Here is an 18,462-nt window from a genome sequence, read left to right as displayed (position 1 = left end):
ACGTTTTCTCCTGAATGCTGGAGAAAACGTACCCAGGAGAAAACGTACCCAGGAGAAAACGTACCCAATTTATAGGGTACGTTTTCTCCAGGAGAAAACGTACCCTATGGAAATAATAATTAATGGTTTTCATAGATATTCTTAAATGAAATAAAATAAAATATACAACAATGAACATTTGTATCATTTGTTGCTGTAGTTTTTAAATGCATAGTCACCATGGTCACGTACTTAAATTATTGAGACAATAATTTGTAACATACACATACACGAACGTGGCCTAAGCAGTTTAATTAGTCGACAATTAATACACCATAAACGAGACCGTTATATAATAAGTTTTTATTGCAATCTCATTTGGAGAACTAAATGATGAGTATCTCAAGAAGTCGATATTGCGATTTTTTAAAACATTTTTTGGAAAATTATCTATAAAACAAAGTTGCTTAATAAAACCAAGTCCAAGTCTTTTAAATATTTGTTTGATTCATATATATGGAAACTACAACGAGATATAACATTGAACAGTCATTTTGCTTCCGACGCCACTGTCTGACATGTATAATATTTGTGTGGAGAGTGAATATTTCTACCTCCTGCGCGAGGAGGCAATACATAATATTACATAATAATAACTCCTCGGGTATTTAATTGATTATCACTATAATTAAAATCAGGGGATCTCGCATAGAGAAACTCAAATCGGTAAGGCTACCGATAAATGGATAATTAGAAGAAGTAGACTGATAACAACTTATGACAGGTCATTATTTTGTACTAAAATAAAAGTTGCTATATAATTATTATAAAGATGTAATTCATAAAATGAATATATTTCTATGCATTGAAATATGCATTAAAGTAGCATTTGAAAATTATTTAAAATGTCCAAATTATAAAGTAATATAGGTAGAGAACTGAGGCGTGTTCAGCAGAGCGAGTCCACGCGACCAATCGCGAACGCGAGCACCTTAGATAGGTAAAGTTAGCTACTAGTAACTGGCTACTAGTAACTGGCTACGAGAAGTAAAAAAAGCTAGCTACTAGTAACTGGCTACGAGATAAAATAAAAGTTAGCTACTAGTAACTGGCTACTAGTAACTGGCTACGAGAAGTAAGAAAAGCTAGCTACTAGTAACTGGCTACGAGATTAAAGAAACTTGGCTTCTAGATACTTCTTACCGTCCATGGGAGAACACATACCAAGGATTTCTATTTTTGTTCTTAAGATGTACATTGCACTATATCACTGTCAATTGTCAATATATCTCAAGTAGCTGTATATATAGACTGAAGATATATGCCTGACTTGCTAATATCAACATTCTGCCGAGTCATCCACATAATATTACCACACAATTACTCAGATATCTCTCTTTATGTAGTCAGCTACTTGTGCGTTTCGTTACAAATATCTTTATTTTTTGGCTGTTTTGTTAATATATCTCAAGTAGCTGTATATATAGATTGAAGACATATGCCAGACATGCTAATATCAACATCTGTCAAGTCATCCACATAATATTACGACACAATTACTCAGATATCTCTCTTTATGTAGTCAGCTACTTGTGCATTTCGTTACAAATATCTTTCTTTTTGGCAGTTTTGTCAATATATCTCAAGTAGCTGAATATATAGATTGTAGATATATGCCAGTCTTGCTAAAATCAACATTCTGTCAAGTCATCCACATAATATTACGACACAATTACTCAGATATCTCTCTTTATATAGTCAGCTACTTGTGCATTTCGTTACAAATATCTTTATCTTTTTGCTGTTTTGCTACATAAAGAGAGATATCTGAGTAATTGTGTCATAATTTTATGTGGATGACTTGACAGAATGTTGATATTAGCATGTCTGGCATATATTTTTAATCTATATAGTCAGCTACTTGGGATATATTGACAAAACCGCCAAAAAAGAATGATATTTGTAACGAAATGCACAAGTAGCTGACTACATATAGAGAGATATCTGAGTAATTGTGTCGTAATATTATGTGGATGACTTGACAGAATGTTGATATTAGCAAGTCTTACATATATCTTCAATCTATATATTCAGCTACTTGAGATATATTGATAAAACCGCAAAAAATGAAGATATTTGTAACGAAATGCACAAGTAGCTGACTACATAAAGAGAGATATCTGAGTAATTGTGTCGTAATATTATGTGGATGACTTGACAGAATGTTGATATTAGCATGTCTGGCATAAAAATTATATCTTACATCTATATATTTAGCTGCTTGAGATATATTGACAAAACTGCCAAAAATGAAGATATTTAAAACGAAATGCACAAGTAGCTGACTACATAAAGAGAGATATCTGAGAAATTGTGTCGTAATATTATGTGGATGACTTGACAGAATGTTGATATTAGCATGTCTGGCATATATCTTACATCTATATATTCAGCTACTTGAGATATATTGATAAAACCGCAAAAAAATGAAGATTTTTGTAACGAAATGCACAAGTAGCTGACTACATCAAGAGAGATATCTGGGTAATTGTGTCGGAATATTATGTGAATGACTTGACAGAATGTTGATATTAGCATGTCTGACATATATCTTCAATCTATATATTCAGCTACTTGAGATATATTCACAAAACCGCCAAGAAATGAAGATATTTGTAATGAAATGCACGAGTAGCTGACTACATAAAGAGAGATATCTGGGTAATTGTGTGATCATATTATGTGGATGACTTGAAAGAATGTTGATATTAGCAAGACTAGCATATATCTTCAATCTATATATACAGCTACTTTAGATATATAGACAAAACAGCAAAAAGATAAAGATATTTGTAACAAAATGCACAAGTAGCTGACTACATAAAGAGAGATATCTGAGTAATTGTGTGGTAATATTATGTGTATGACTTGACAGAATGTTAATATTAGCATGTCTGGCATATATCTTACATCTATATATTTAGCTACTTGAGATATATTGACAAAACTGCCAAAAAATGAAGATATTTATAACGAAATGCACAAGTAGCTGACTACATAAAGAGAGATATCTGAGTAATTGTGTGATCATATTATGTGGATGACTTGACAGAATGTTGATATTAGCAAGACTAGCATATATCTTCAATATATATATATACAGCTACTTTAGATATATAGACAAAACAGCAAAAAGATAAAGATATTTGTAACAAAATGCACAAGTAGCTGACTACATAAAGAGAGATATCTGAGTAATTGTGTCGTAATATTATGTGTATGACTTGACAAAATGTTAATATTAGCATGTCTGGCATATATCTTACATCTATATATTTAGCTACTTGAGATATATTGACAAAACTGCCAAAAAATGAAGATATTTATAACGAAATGCACAAGTAGCTGACTACATAAAGAGAGATATCTGAGTAATTGTGTGATCATATTATGTGGATTACTTGACAGAATGTTGATATTAGCAAGACTAGCATATATCTTCAATATATATATATACAGCTACTTTAGATATATAGACAAAACAGCAAAAAGATAAAGATATTTGTAACAAAATGCACAAGTAGCTGACTACATAAAGAGAGATATCTCAGTAATTGTGTCGTAATATTATGTGGATGACTTTACAGAATGTTGATATTAGCATGTCTGGAATATATCTTCAATATATATATACAGCTACATGAGATCTATTGAAAAAGCAGCCAAAAAATAAAGATATTTGTAACGAAACGCACAAGTAGCTGACTACATAAAGAGAGATATCTGAGTAATTGTGTGGTAATATTATGTGGATGACTCGGCAGAATGTTGATATTAGCAAGTTAGGCATATATCTTCTGTCTATATATACAGCTACTTGAGATATATTGACAATTGACAGTGATATAGTGCAATGTACATCTTAAGAACAAAAATAGAAATCCTTGGTATGTGTTCTCCCATGGACGGTAAGAAGTATCTAGAAGCCAAGTTTCTTTAATCTCGTAGCCAGTTACTAGTAGCTAGCTTTTCTTACTTCTCGTAGCCAATTACTAGCAGCCAGTTACTAGTAGCTAACTTTTATTTTATCTCGTAGCCAGTTACTAGTAGCTAGCTTTTCTTACTTCTCGTAGCCAGTTACTAGTAGCCAGTTACTAGTAGCTAACTTTACCTATCTGAGCACCTTCTGCATTGAATACGTCTATAAAGATTTAAATAACAAGTTATGTATCGTCTGACCTCTTCTTTGAATAAATAGAATAAAGTTTATTTGCATCAGGCACGTAGCAACGGGGGTGAAGAGGGGGGGGGGGGGGGGGGGGTAGTTCAAGGGCCTGTCCTTTTTTTCCAAACAATATTATTCATATAGAAAATTCAGTTTTAAAGGATCCCCACCCCGGCGCGTCTTTTAACCAAAATGAAGCGCAATGAACGGCAATGAACCACGATGAAATCACAATTAACGACAATGCATTTAATGGTATTATGGTAACGGTCATAACATTTTGGTATAATGCTTTTCTGATGAAATTTTGTCTGTCAACACAACTTGGCACAAAGCAACTTAGGCAAAGGGGATGCAAAGTTGTGAAAAAAGGACCACACCCTTTATAATAGGAGATAATCAGGAATTATTGAAACATTTTGAAGAATTTTTAAAAGTCTTTATCTCAAGTATTATTTGGCCGGTGTAATGAAGAATAATGACCCCCATAGAATAATTACCTGGGGTCATTTTTCGACGTAGAATAATGACCACCTTGCCGTAGAATATATGGATTTTTCTTCATGTTAAACGTGAAGAAAAAAAAATGATCCCGTAAAAAATGACCCCCGCTGTAAACAAGAATAAAAATTGGTTACAGTACCCAGTATCCCGACAAGGTATCTGACTTTGAAATTACTGTAATTTTCACTCTGTGCAGTTGATGTTGAAGTTATAAACACCGAACTTTTAAAGAAATCGCTGTATATATTTTTGTATCCGTAGCAAACACACACAAACACACTTACATTGCCACTAATTGATTGTTTAAAACAGTTACGTCTCTTCTCTCGTCGACATTTGGCGGGAAATAACGCTGCACTTGTGTAGACATCTGCTAAACTATACTTGATTCTTTTCCATGAATAATTCTTAACAACATATTATATAGTTTTATTATTTAAAGACGATATTTCATTTACAAAATGTATGCACAGCTTGCCTGATTTTATATATCGCGATTTTACAATGGGTATTTGGAAATCTGTGCAGGTGGTGCTACTGTTGCAAAGCCATTCCGTAATTAAATAAGAAAACAAATGAAAAACAAATTTCTACACATTAAGGAATTAAATTGTTTAATAATTAATAATCAACAATCATGAAAGAATAATTGTTATAATATATTAAGCAATATTCATCGGTGAATGAATTTTCAACAAAGAATGATAAATTTAGTTTTAAAGGATCCCCACCCCGGCGCGTCTTTTAACTAAATTGAAGCGCAATGAACGGCAATGAACCACGATGAAATCACAATTAACGACAATGCATTTAATGGTATTATTTATTAAGTATACGGTCATAACATTTTGGTATAATGATTAAAAAAAATTACATTTGATGGTTTTCACGTAATTGCAATTTATTTTCATTGACTATGCTCGTATAGATTTTAGCTAACCTGAGCTGAAAGCTTAAGTAAGCTTTTCTTGGCACAAAGCAATCTTAGGCAAAGGGGATGCAAAGTTGTGAAAAAAGGACCACGCCCTTTATAATAGGAGATAATCAGGAATTATTGAAAAATTTTGAAGAATTTTTAAAAGTCTTTATCTCAAGAATTATTTGGCCGGTGTAATGAAGAATAATGACCCCCATAGAATAATTACCTGGGGTCATTTTTCGACGTAGAATAATGACCCCCTTGCCGTAGAATATATGGATTTTTCTTCATGTTAAACGTGAAGAAAAAAAAATGACCCCGTAAAAAAATGACCCCCGCTGTAAACAAGAATAAAAATTGGTTACAGTACCCAGTATCCCGACAAGGTATCTGACCTTGAAATTACTGTAATTTTCACTCTGTGCAGTTGATGTTGAAGTTATAAACACCGAACTTTTAAAGAAATCGCTGTATATATTTTTGTATCCGTAGCAAACACACACAAACACACTTACATTGCCACTAATTGATTGTTTAAAACAGTTACGTCTCTTCTCTCGTCGACATTTGGCGGGAAATAACGCTGCACTTGTGTATACATCTGCTAAACTATACTTGATTCTTTTCCATGAATAATTCTTAACAACATATTATATAGTTTTATTATTTAAAGACGATATTTCATTTACAAAATGTATGCACAGCTTGCCTGATTTTATGTATCGCGATTTTACAATGGGTATTTGGAAATCTGTGCAGGTGGTGCTACTGTTGCAAAGCCATTCCGTAATTAAATAAGAAAACAAATGAAAAACAAATTTCTACACATTAAGGAATTAAATTGTTTAATAATTAATAATCAACAATCATGAAAGAATAATTGTTATAATATATTAAGCAATATTCATCGGTGAATGAATTTTCAACAAAGAATGATAAATTTAGTTTTAAAGGATCCCCACCCCGGCGCGTCTTTTAACTAAATTGAAGCGCAATGAACGGCAATGAACCACGATGAAATCACAATTAACGACAATGCATTTAATGGTATTATTTATTAAGTATACGGTCATAACATTTTGGTATAATGATTAAAAAAAATTACATTTGATGGTTTTCACGTAATTGCAATTTATTTTCATTGACTATGCTCGTATAGATTTTAGCTAACCTGAGCTGAAAGCTTAAGTAAGCTTTTCTTGGCACAAAGCAATCTTAGGCAAAGGGGATGCAAAGTTGTGAAAAAGGACCACGCCCTTTTTTAACGGGAGATATTTAGGAATTATTGAAAAATTTTGAGAAATTTTTAAAAGTCTTTTTCTTAAGAATCATATGGCCGGCTGAAACTTATTTGGAAGCATTCTTAGCTACTGAAGATTCAGAGTCAAGAAATCATGACCCCTGGGGGTAGGATGGGGCCATAATGGGAGATTTATTTTTGACAAAGGAATATATAGAATAAATCATTATAATTTTTCTTCTTAGAACCTTATTAGCCAGGAAAGCTAAAAACTTTTTGTAAGCATCCTCCGGTAGAGTAAATTCAAAGTTGACCCCCGGGAGAAGGGTGGGACCACTATGGAGAATCGAATTTCTACATAGGAATATAAAAAGTAAATCTTAAAAAATCATCTTTTCAGAAATTACGGTAATCAGAAAGGAAAGCTGAAACTTGTGTGGAAGCATCCTCAGGTAAAGTATTTTCAAGTTTGTGTTAATCATGATCCCCAGCGGTAAGGTTGGACCACTGTGGGGGTTAAATATTTACATAGGAATTTATAGAGTTAATTTTTAAAATTCTTCTTCTCAGAAACCATTCATCCGCGTCCAAAAAAAGCTGAAACTTCTGTGGAAGCATCCTTAGGAAGAGTTTATTCAAGTTTGTTCAATTCATGATCCCCTGGGGTAGGGTGGGGCCACAAAGTGTGTGTGTGTGGGGAGGGGGGTTAAATTTTTACATAGGAAAATGTAGTGTAAACAAAAGGTAAATCCTTAAAAATCTTTCTCAAAAACTAGTTGGTCTGTAAAGCTGAAGCTTGTGTGGAAGCATTCTCAACTAGTGTTAATTCAAAGTTGTGAAAATCATTATTCCTGAGGGTAGGGTGGCGCTACATTAAGAGTTGAATTTTTACATAGTAAAATATAAAGATAAAATCGCCTTCTCAAAAACCTATTGGCAAGAAAAGCTGAAACTTGTGTGGAAGCTTCCTCAAGTAGGAACTAGATAGATTCAAGTTTGTTCAAATCTTGATCCCCAGGGGTAGGATAGGGTCACAACCGGGATGGGGGAAATTTAATACATAGGAATATTTAAAATCAATATTTAAAAAAAAATATCTAGAAAAGCTGTAACTTTGGTGAAAGCAACCTTATGTAATGTAGATTCAAATTTGTTAAAATCAAACACAATTTTACAAAGGAAAACGTTTTAAATCACAAAAACTGAAATTGTGTACTATATGGTTTTACTTATATGTAAGCATTTTGACAAATGTTGATTTTTACAATTGTTTGGCTTTGGCCACTGGGCGATTCTTGGGCCTCACATGGGGGTTCAGAGTTTGATGTAGGTTTATGTTCCTTAGATAAATAATTGTTTGGGATCTTGTTGAGAATTGCAGTGCTCAACATCTGATGTGATTATAAAATCATCTTAAAAAGGGACTTGATAAAAAACATAAGAATATCCAAGGGGAAAATGGATTTTTATTTATACAGGGTGTACATGTATCATACAACATTGTCCAGATATATTGAATTATGACTCAATTAAGCTAATTTTTGAATACCTATATTTGCTCATGTGTGGCCCATTGACCTCTTGATAATTAAGAGTCGCTACAATATGATAAAAGAATATGATATTTATCATATAGAATTTTATTTTGCTGCAAAACTTGCTTTGATGATGATTCTGTTTATAAATAAACCTTCATAATATACCAAATTAGATTAAAACATTTTTTAAAAATAAAAATGAATATAAAATTGAATTTCTACCGAACCATTTTTGTACATGCATAAGACAACAGAAAGACAATACTTTTGTATTTTGCTTCAGTTATACATGTACTCTCTCATTTATTTATTGCACAGTTCATAACTAACGGAAGTATATACATTGTATATAATATTATGTAGAAAAAGTTTGGAATTTATGCTTTTAATATAGAAACAGCTAAACAGAAACCTACACCCCCCCCCCCCCCCCTTTATCGATTGGTCGAAACCTACAGAGACCAGGCTTGGGGCGAATTACATTGTAAAGTAATGCATTACATTACCATTACTTCATGAATTTGGGCATTAAATTACCATTACCATTACTTGATTTTCTTGAAGTAATGCATTACATTATCATTACATGAGTAAAGTAATGCATTACCATTACCATTGCTTTGTTTTAAAAAGTAAAGCTAATAAAGAGTTTTTGCAAATGTTTCAAATATAAAACACTCTTTAAAATATCTACAGGTTCAAGTTCAATCAGTATCAGGTTCAAATTCAATGACTATACAAGAGTTATTCTTTATTTGCTCAATATATAATCATCTTGTGGCATTATGAACAACATATTACATATTAAGTAAAATGATATTTATAGACATTTGGCATGATACAATGTAGGATACGAAATAGAGACACAGAATTACATGCATAACAAAAAACAATTTATGGAATAATGTTGCGGTATCAAAAGCTAAATAGAGATATTTTCCCAGATTAAACAAATCTTTATAATTTTGGACACTTAATTGTATAAATTCATAAACAGATGGTTTTTCCCAGTTATATATCTTAAAATACGGTATTTTAATCATATTTCTTTCTTCTGAGGACACTTTAAGACAAAAGATTGCTGTTGCACTTTATGATCGAAGTTTTAAAGGGTTCATCTTTTAACTGCATCCTGTTAGTTTGAAAATCTTCCCAGCTATACTAAATAAATGTTTTACAGGAGCAGTCGAAGCTTGGACTGAAAAGTACTGTTTGACGATCTCTTTCTTAGGATATATTAAGTGCAATAATAGAAAAAATACATGAATCTTGTATTTTCTATCAGTCCAAACTAATGTACAATGTACTTAATATACGAGAGAGAGAGAGAGAGAGAGAGAGAGAGAGAGAATAAGTAAGTAAAAATATTTTCAAATGGGTTATAATACTGGAAGTGATATTGATTTTCATCATGGATGGACAGTGCATTCATTTTGCTTTTAAAGGTGCATGTCTGTCTCCTATTCTATTGGGACATAGTGAAGGGAAGGGGATTTGGGTGTTTAGCACTTCTTATAACAATAGATTGTTTTGATACTTAGATTATCCTGGGGGGCATAGTGTGTTGTTGACACATTTCTTATTGAAGTGCAGACTAATTAGAGTAGATTGTTTAAACGATAAAAACACTCTTGAAAATGTTATGAAATTGTGCTGATATATTTAGTAATATTATAACAATTCAAAAATAAATCTTTAAAAATATTTTTAATAATACAATTAAAACATTTTTATCTCAATAATTATTTCTTTCTTCTTTAAAAATAAATTTAATCAAATTCTATTTCAACTATTCATTTATTCATCACATTTTTTAAAGTGAACATGCACAAATAAGCATAATAATGCATAGTAATGGCATGTAATGCCTGCATTACACTAGATTTTGGAAAGTAATGAATTACATTACCATTACTTGTAATGCTAATTTTGTGGAATTACACATTACTAGCATTACTTTGAAAACATGTAATGCATTGCAATGCATTACCATTACATTTAGCATTACCCCAAGCCTGTCAGAGACCTAAGAAAATTCCCGGACTGCACGTAATAATCACCATGACGTCGAACTCAAATTCCCATAGGAGATGATGTGGCTGATCAGCTTGAGGAATTCATTGAATATATTGCAAATTTTTAATGAAAATTTACACGTATTTGTATTATCTTTTTTGAGTTTATTCGTGCAAATGTGATATTATGGAAACTGACATAAACTAAAGAGCATCCCGTGATTTAGCGTGAATGTAATGCGCATGCGCAAGATTGTAAAATCGGAAAAAATTCAGACGATTTCCGGATTTTTTAAAGGAATTTAAGTAGATTATTAATTAGCGAAGCCTGATTGAGAAAAAATAAAAACAAATTGGTAATCACCAAGTACCAATGAAGTTAAAAATATATAAAATAAAAGACAGTACTCTTTCGATTTCTCGGTATCAAAGCCCAAAAATTTGAGTCTATTATTTAGTATAGTAGTTTAGATGGCGTTGATCAATACATGTTAGCAAAATACATGTAGAAACGCAATATTATGAACAAGAGTATACATAAATATTACTTTCACTTTCTAAATAAATGATCTCTCTTTGCCATCATAATGTGTCATTATCTTTAGCGTAAAAGCTGATTTGTGTTTGGAGTGTCTGTGATCTTCCCTTCCTTTTGGCCAATGGCGGTACTTAAGGTGGAATAACACACCTGGAAAAAGTCTCTTAAATTAACAGGACATAATTTGGTAATAAAATGATAAATAAACTGTACATATGTCAAATAAGCGAAAAAAACCAGTTTGGGGAAAAAAATGAATATCCAAAATAATTATTTCAGTAAGTAACAACAAAAGCCCATGTTTCAATATGGAAAACTGACAGACACAGGGACGCGTACCCTGTTTAGCGAAAATACGAATTTGTAAGAACTGACCAATGAAATTCTTTAATTTTTAGGGGTGTTTAAAGTCACCAGCACACATGGGTTCGTGCGAAGCGCGTAATACAATGGTTAATAGATAACATTACAATTTGACAATGTATGAGAGGTAAAACTTATACTATACGTTATCCTTCTGTATTTTTCAGCAACCCCCTCTAGCTCTTTACTGCTGCTGTTTTTCCATTAATCCCGTTTTAATTTCTCTGTTGAATCCACAGAGGCCATCTTCTGCTGCTCCCACAATTTCTCTTCTCTATTTTCAAATTTTCATTTTGTTTTCTACCCTTTTAATTTTGAGGCGCTCCGCATCCATGCGGTCTCGGATTTAACTTGTTCTTTTTTGTACTGAGGCGTAGCCTTAATAGTGTTTTCACCACGTAGTGGTCGCTGTTGTTTTCTGGTCTTCGCTGGAATTTAGTGTCAAGAACATATTTTCACTGCCAACTTATAAGAGTTAAATTGATTTTCACTCTTCAAGTAGCAGGTACCCAAATCAATTTGTATGTGAATGGAGAACAATGTTCTAGTGATCACAATTCCGTTGTTCACGTAGTCTGTCTTCATTCTAGATCTCATTTTATACCAAATTCACGGAAACCCGTTGCTTTTGTAACCCTTATAATTGTTACCCGCCATTGCGTTAAGGATGATACTTATTTCGATCTTGTTGCATCCATTCACAGTTTACTGTTGCTCCTAATAAACTGGTTTCTTTTTCCTATTCGTTTTAATTATGTGACGCATACACATGGATAACGGGCGCAGTCTTGTATAGAATCGTGCTGTTATATGATTTTTTTTACTGATATTTGTCCATGCCATGAGTGATTTTACAGCCTGCTGACAAATGACTTAGCAACTTCTCCTTCATGCAGTTCTTTGCTGTAGATGGCGGTCTGACCTTCAATCAGCACTCACTGATTCCAAGCTAGTATTCCTTTATCTCTCTCGCAATCTGTACCGATGGCACCCCTCTATACATAGTCTTTCACACTCCACTGTCCAACATTGAATTTTTCTTAGGTTGTCGTAAGAGATCTAATCAGACGCTGGCGTTATTTAAGACTCCCCTCCCCCGTCTTTCTACTGCCACTGATGGAGATTCCCAGCTCCAAATTGGTTCTTGTTTGCACTTTGATGTCTATAACTGTCATATTTGTTTTCCCGTAAGGTGGTAGTCGGCCTCTTCCAAAGTTTTAGGACCAGTGGTTTTCGGTCAATGTGTCCTTTGCTTATGCTGCGCTGGTTCACTGTTCCTACTTCAGTGTCTCTTGCACCTTTCAATAAATGAGGGATCCTTTATCCGCTACCCGGGAGACGAGCTTCATAGGCATACAGCCCCAGCCCCAGACAAAAGTAGTAAAACAATCCATCAGGGCAAAATACATAATTCAAGTGATAACTCCCCCTGAGGGGTACAATATTGAACCCTGCCAAATAAAAATGTTTTATAATTTGTATAACTTTAAATGTCGAACAATGAGCTTATCTAAACTTGTAACTATAAACGTTTACAATATAAAGAGTAAGCTCTCTTGGTTAACTTGTAATAAGTGTTATAATACTTTCTTCATGAATGTAGCAATAATTTTTATCTATTATGTATATAATGAGCCCAACATACATAAATTATTTTTCTACATCGTTATTTCAAATATCATCCACGTTATTTTCATTGTAACAAAACCAGATTATTTTTAATCGAATATTTTTATTTTAAAAAAAGGAAAATTTGTTTTTGAAATGAAGTAATTTTCAATTTATAAAATTTATTAAGAGCTATTACTTATGGAGCGTCATGTTCTCTATGAAGGTATTCAGCATCGCAGATAAATATATATACAAGAGCTAGTGCTAAGGGAATGGAGAGTGGGATGAGGGTTAATTAGTATAAAATTCATTTACACGTAAGAATTGTTTTCAAGCCTCTCTATATATTTTCAATCAGTGCGTGAAAATTGACCTACCTTATAGGCAATGTATATAAAACTGTTTTATGCGAAAGAAATATATATTACTTTAACTATCTTGCATTTACATTCGAATATAATGTAATAACAAAGAACAAAAAGATCCTAAATTTTATTAATATAAAAAAACATATTGGTAGGAATAAATTGTGTTTTTAGAATGTACTAATAGTATGTGGTCTGAAATATGAAAAGAGAATTAAGACTATACATTGACAAAAGACATGGAGCTCCCGATGGATTAGCACAAAACAACCCCCAACTATCAAACATATAAACAAACACCAAAAGAAACACTAACAACACATACAAAAAGACTCCATTACTTTCAAATACAGTTGGCTTCGCACGGTCTTTCAAGATCACTAGTTACTCAACCCAAATCTGTTTTATATTTCTTTAGTGTTCTTGAGATTAAAGTAAACGTTCGACGATTATTAATTACCAACACAGTATGTTACTATTTGCTACCATAATTATGTTTCATAGGCGTCAGAAGGGGGGGGGGGGCTAGGGGGGGCAAGCCCCCCCCCCCCCCACACTTTTTTTGCAAAGTTAGACCTAACCATTAGAAACATAGCATGATAGAGGGTTCACCCCCCCCCCCCACTTTTTCTCGCAGGAAAGATTATCGTTCCTAAATTTACCTTGGATTCAGAAGGATACTAGCCCCCCCCCCCCCCCCCCCCACGGATTAGGATTTCCATGATTTTGGGAATTACTTTTTTCTCAATATTTCTGAGGATTAGTTTAGCCCCCCCCCCCCCCCACACTTTCAATTTGCTTCCGACGCCAGTGTGTTTGGAATGGGCCCAATGTTGGCTGTGAAGTGTTATGAATGACACATTTCCTTTAGTGGTGATGCTTTAGATATAAAGATTGTCATGTGGTATTTAAACACCTACTCAATGTTTTAATATACTGCATGTTGTTATAAGCAAATCCAGAAATATATTCAAGATAGGGTCCGAGAAACGATTTCGTTGCCTAATTTTTGAAATTTTACTTTAAATGTCAAAGGTTTTGATAAAATTTCCAGATCTGGGTATCTTTATCACCAGTACTCGAACCACACCGTTATTTTCATCTGTATTAATTAATCAGGTACAGTACCAACAATCATGGCGAATATCCACCAATTAATCAATATTGCTGCTCCTCTCAAAATAATGAATCACCTGAATGATTGACACTTTCTACAAACATATAAATTAATTTCTTTTTTATCTTAAAGTAATCAGAATCGAAGGTGATTTTTAGAACAAAAATCAAATGACCCTGTTAGTAATTAAAGATGTCATCCTTTTGAACTGAAGTTCTCATTCGCATTGGTCTTGTTGGTGACTATGTCTGATCCAAAGTTTATCAAATGTTTCCAAAACAAAACCACACCCGAATTCATTAACAACAACACCCCCCCCCCCCCCCCCCCCAAACAACCCCCCCTCTCCAAAGAACCCATATAAAACAACCCCCAATAAAAAAACCTAGTAGTTATATACAAGTCATATTATAAAATCTTATCATTTATATAATGAACAATCTAGTAAATGACGCAAAAACGTATTTATATATTTATCATCAATTTTAAAACTATAAAAATATGTCTTGCTCGTGAACAGAAACACTTGAATCTAGTAGATGACTCAATTACGCATACATTTATCATCAAATTTAAAAGTATGAAATTGTGAAACTCTTTTGTTCTTCTACACATTGAAAAAATATCAACGAAGCAGCCTAGACAGCATTCATTTCCTCTAAAATGATTAAGTTTCCGAGAAGGAAAGTACTTGACTTTAAAACTGCACGCCTTATCTTGTCATTTGATGCATGTTGGACGCACACACAAGCAGTATCAAACTGTTATATATTATGTAAAGTCAATGCGCTTAAAATACTGAGAGAGAGAAATAGGAAGCTATATGAGGTATCTAAAGGCATACATGTGGGATTGAAGCAGGGTTGAATAAGGTGAGATACAATCTCATGTGTTATTGCTTTTTTCGATAAAAATACGTTATTATTCTGTTTATTAAAGTAAATTTAAGACATTGTGTTTATATACTTATCAAATATCACATATTTGTATTCTTAAAAAAAAACCACGAATCCAGGAATATTTACACATCATGGTATCAGAAGAAATTCTAATTTAAAAATCTTTATAAAGGATCCTCTACTTGGATGAAATTGATGGCTGTTTAGTATTACAATGTTATCACGCGGGTACTTGATAAGTCGCCCTTCTATGATATACTGATACTCCTTAATGGTTTTTTCAAGTTGCTACTTTACAATTCTCATCATAATTAGTTTGAAAGAGTTAATGTAATTGAAAAAAGAATTAAAAGATTCAAGATGATTTATCTTTTGCAATACCATCATAATGTTTTGTTTGTGTAGTTCGTTTTCTTTGAATTTGTTTTGAATTCTGTAGATTTGAATTCCATTGATCCTATAAAAGGTATTGTTTCTCTACCATAGAGGAAATGTACCAATCAGTATCCAGAATGATTCACAAGATGCCAAAACCTTCAAAGAAATCAAGTAAGGTTTCAAATTCGGAAACAAAAATTGGAAAGGTATTCTCTTCTCCAAACTTACTGCAATTACCTTCAGGACAATTACAGCAAAGTGCAGCAACGCAAAAACGGTCAAAATCCACATCATATATTGCGGAAAAAGAACACGGACGTCTGGAAAAAGTTAGTTCTTCCAAATGCATTGAAAACATTGAATCTAAAATGCAGAACACCAATATCAAAAACCACAAATTTGATATGAAGGGAGATGCCATATATCAAAACGAAGTGTTCTCAGATGATAAGCACCCTAAAATAATTACTGGACAGCAGAAGAAGTCTCCGCCAAAGCGCCCTCCTCCGCCTAAAGTGTTGCCCGAAAAGTACCAAAACAACGTGTATGCAAATTTACAGCGAAGAAAAAGTGATTCGGAGATAGGTGGTACAAGACATGTGTATGCAAATTTAGATGATGGAAAAATAGATACATGTGAAAGTAAAACAGCGGAAGATTTGAATCTTTATATTAATCAAGCAATCCAAACAACAGACCTTGAAAATGTAATCGATTGTAATCAGTATGAAGAAATAATGACAGTATCTCTTGGAGAAACTTACATCTCGATGTCAGGAAACGATGAGGACGTAGATGAAAATGGCTATGTGACGATGTCTCGAGAAAGAAGCATGACGTCATGATACACTTTCAGCTCTATTTTTTTAATTGAGTGTTGTATAAGTTTTAAAATGCTGCAAACCTCCTACAGTCATTTCAATAAAATCAGACCGTAGGTTCAATAAACATATGTTAAATCCATTGTGAATTCATCTCGGCGTGACATTAAAATTCGTCACATGATATGATATCAATGAGCATAAATGCAAACATTTGAGATTATATATATATATATATATATATATATATATATATATATATATATATATATATATATATATATATATAAAGTAATGATACACATTTTGTCAAAACCTTAAATCGAATATATCTACTTGAGGCGGATATTACACACCAAGTTCCGCTGTTTGAAACTTAGACGTGATAACTAAAGCCTTTGTTTTCTGTATAAGAGATGAACTATTATGTACATCTTCTAATATATTTTTTATAAAGTTATCGTCTTTTTGCACTGAGAACAGAACATGTTATTATGTAGTCGTTTATTGCTCACATGAGTCGAAGAATCAAACGAGCCTTTCTTATTAAAATTTGTCGGTTGTCTGCCGTCGTTAGTGTTGTCCTTGTTGTTTCGTTACCTGTCACGTTTTATTTCCTTCTCAAGAACCACAAGAAAATTTCAACTAAACGTGGCACAAAGCATTATTGTGTGAAGGGGATCAAAGTTTGTTAAAATGAAGGGTCAGACTCTCTTAAGAGGGAAGACAATTTTGAATTATTGAAAATATGTTGGTATTTTTCAAATTTCTTCTTGTCTTAAACGATTCGGTAAGAAAAGCGGGGGTAGCATGGGCCAATAATGTGGGATCAAATATTTTACATAGGAAAAACTTAGAATCTTTTTTTTCAAAAACTATTTTGCCAGAAAAGCTGTAACATGTGAAAACATCTTCAGGTGGTGTAGATTTGAGTTTGTTCAAATCATCACCCTTGGGAATAGGAAAGGGTCACAGCAAATGTTAACAAAGGAATATATAGCGAAAATCTTCTCAAAAACCAACAGGACATAGAGCGGAACTTTATTTGGAAGCATCATCAGGTAGTGTTAATGTAAGTTTATTTAAATCATTATCTCCAGGGAAAGGGCCTCAATGGTGACAAATTAATAGAATTTTTTTTTTCTAAACTTTTATTCTCCAAATTTGAAACAACAAAAGGAGCTCAATGTTTTTATTTGATACTCTGAAGACGGTCTAAAGCGTTTGTTGTCAATTGTTGCTTAGATGAGTGGTGTGATCCCTGGACCTTTTTTGTTGTTGTCATAAGAGAGCCCGGTTTTTATTTGCAGATTTATACTATTATCATGCATTGTATATACATGTACATATTAGCGAAATACATTTATAGTTATACTCTACAAACTGATTTCTTAGGAAAGACAGAGTATGATTTGACGTGATGTTTATAAATATTTTTTTTCCTGCTATTTTTTTTTTGTTCAAGAGTTATTGAACGTGGTTACTGTTTGACAGTAGTGTACATATATTTTTAATGACAATTTACAACAATCATTAAAAAATATGCAAAGAGAAAATATACTATCAAAACCTCACACATGTAATAAAAAAACCCCACATATATCTTACATGTACAAGAATGTAAAAGCTTTAAATATGATTTAGACCTCATTTCTCATATTGGTCAAATTGGCCGTTTGTTTACCTCTTGTTAAATTGTTAACTACGATTGATGTCAATACGTGTAAATTAATAACACGGTATACATTTCCGTATAAATGTTTTTAAACAAATGAATCTTGTCTTGTTTTAAATTTCGGTTGTTCATAAAATCTAATGCGGAGAATTCAAACACACGAAAACAGGACACTTGAGAAAAATGATTTACAAGAATATGCGTTTACAAAATCACTTGCTTTAAATTATCATAATTGGAGGTTTTACTTGCTTTTCAGTGTGGTTATTTCAAAT

General features: G+C 32.8%; 1 long non-coding RNA gene across 1 annotated transcript; it reads left to right on the top strand.

Moving 5' to 3' along the window:
- The first annotated feature begins 14,901 nt into the window (after positions 1–14,901).
- On the top strand, positions 14,902–18,160 carry LOC117682037 (uncharacterized). The gene is made up of 2 exons (XR_010713289.1): positions 14,902–15,286; positions 15,753–18,160. It is a non-coding gene; the product is annotated as an uncharacterized lncRNA (long non-coding RNA).
- The last annotated feature ends 302 nt before the right edge of the window (positions 18,161–18,462 follow it).

This window comes from Magallana gigas, chromosome 4, assembly GCF_963853765.1.
Source record: "Magallana gigas chromosome 4, xbMagGiga1.1, whole genome shotgun sequence".
Lineage (NCBI taxonomy): Eukaryota > Metazoa > Mollusca > Bivalvia > Ostreida > Ostreidae > Magallana > Magallana gigas.
The sequence above is the reverse complement of the archived record's forward strand: the minus strand, read 5'-3'. Positions and strand labels throughout refer to the sequence as shown.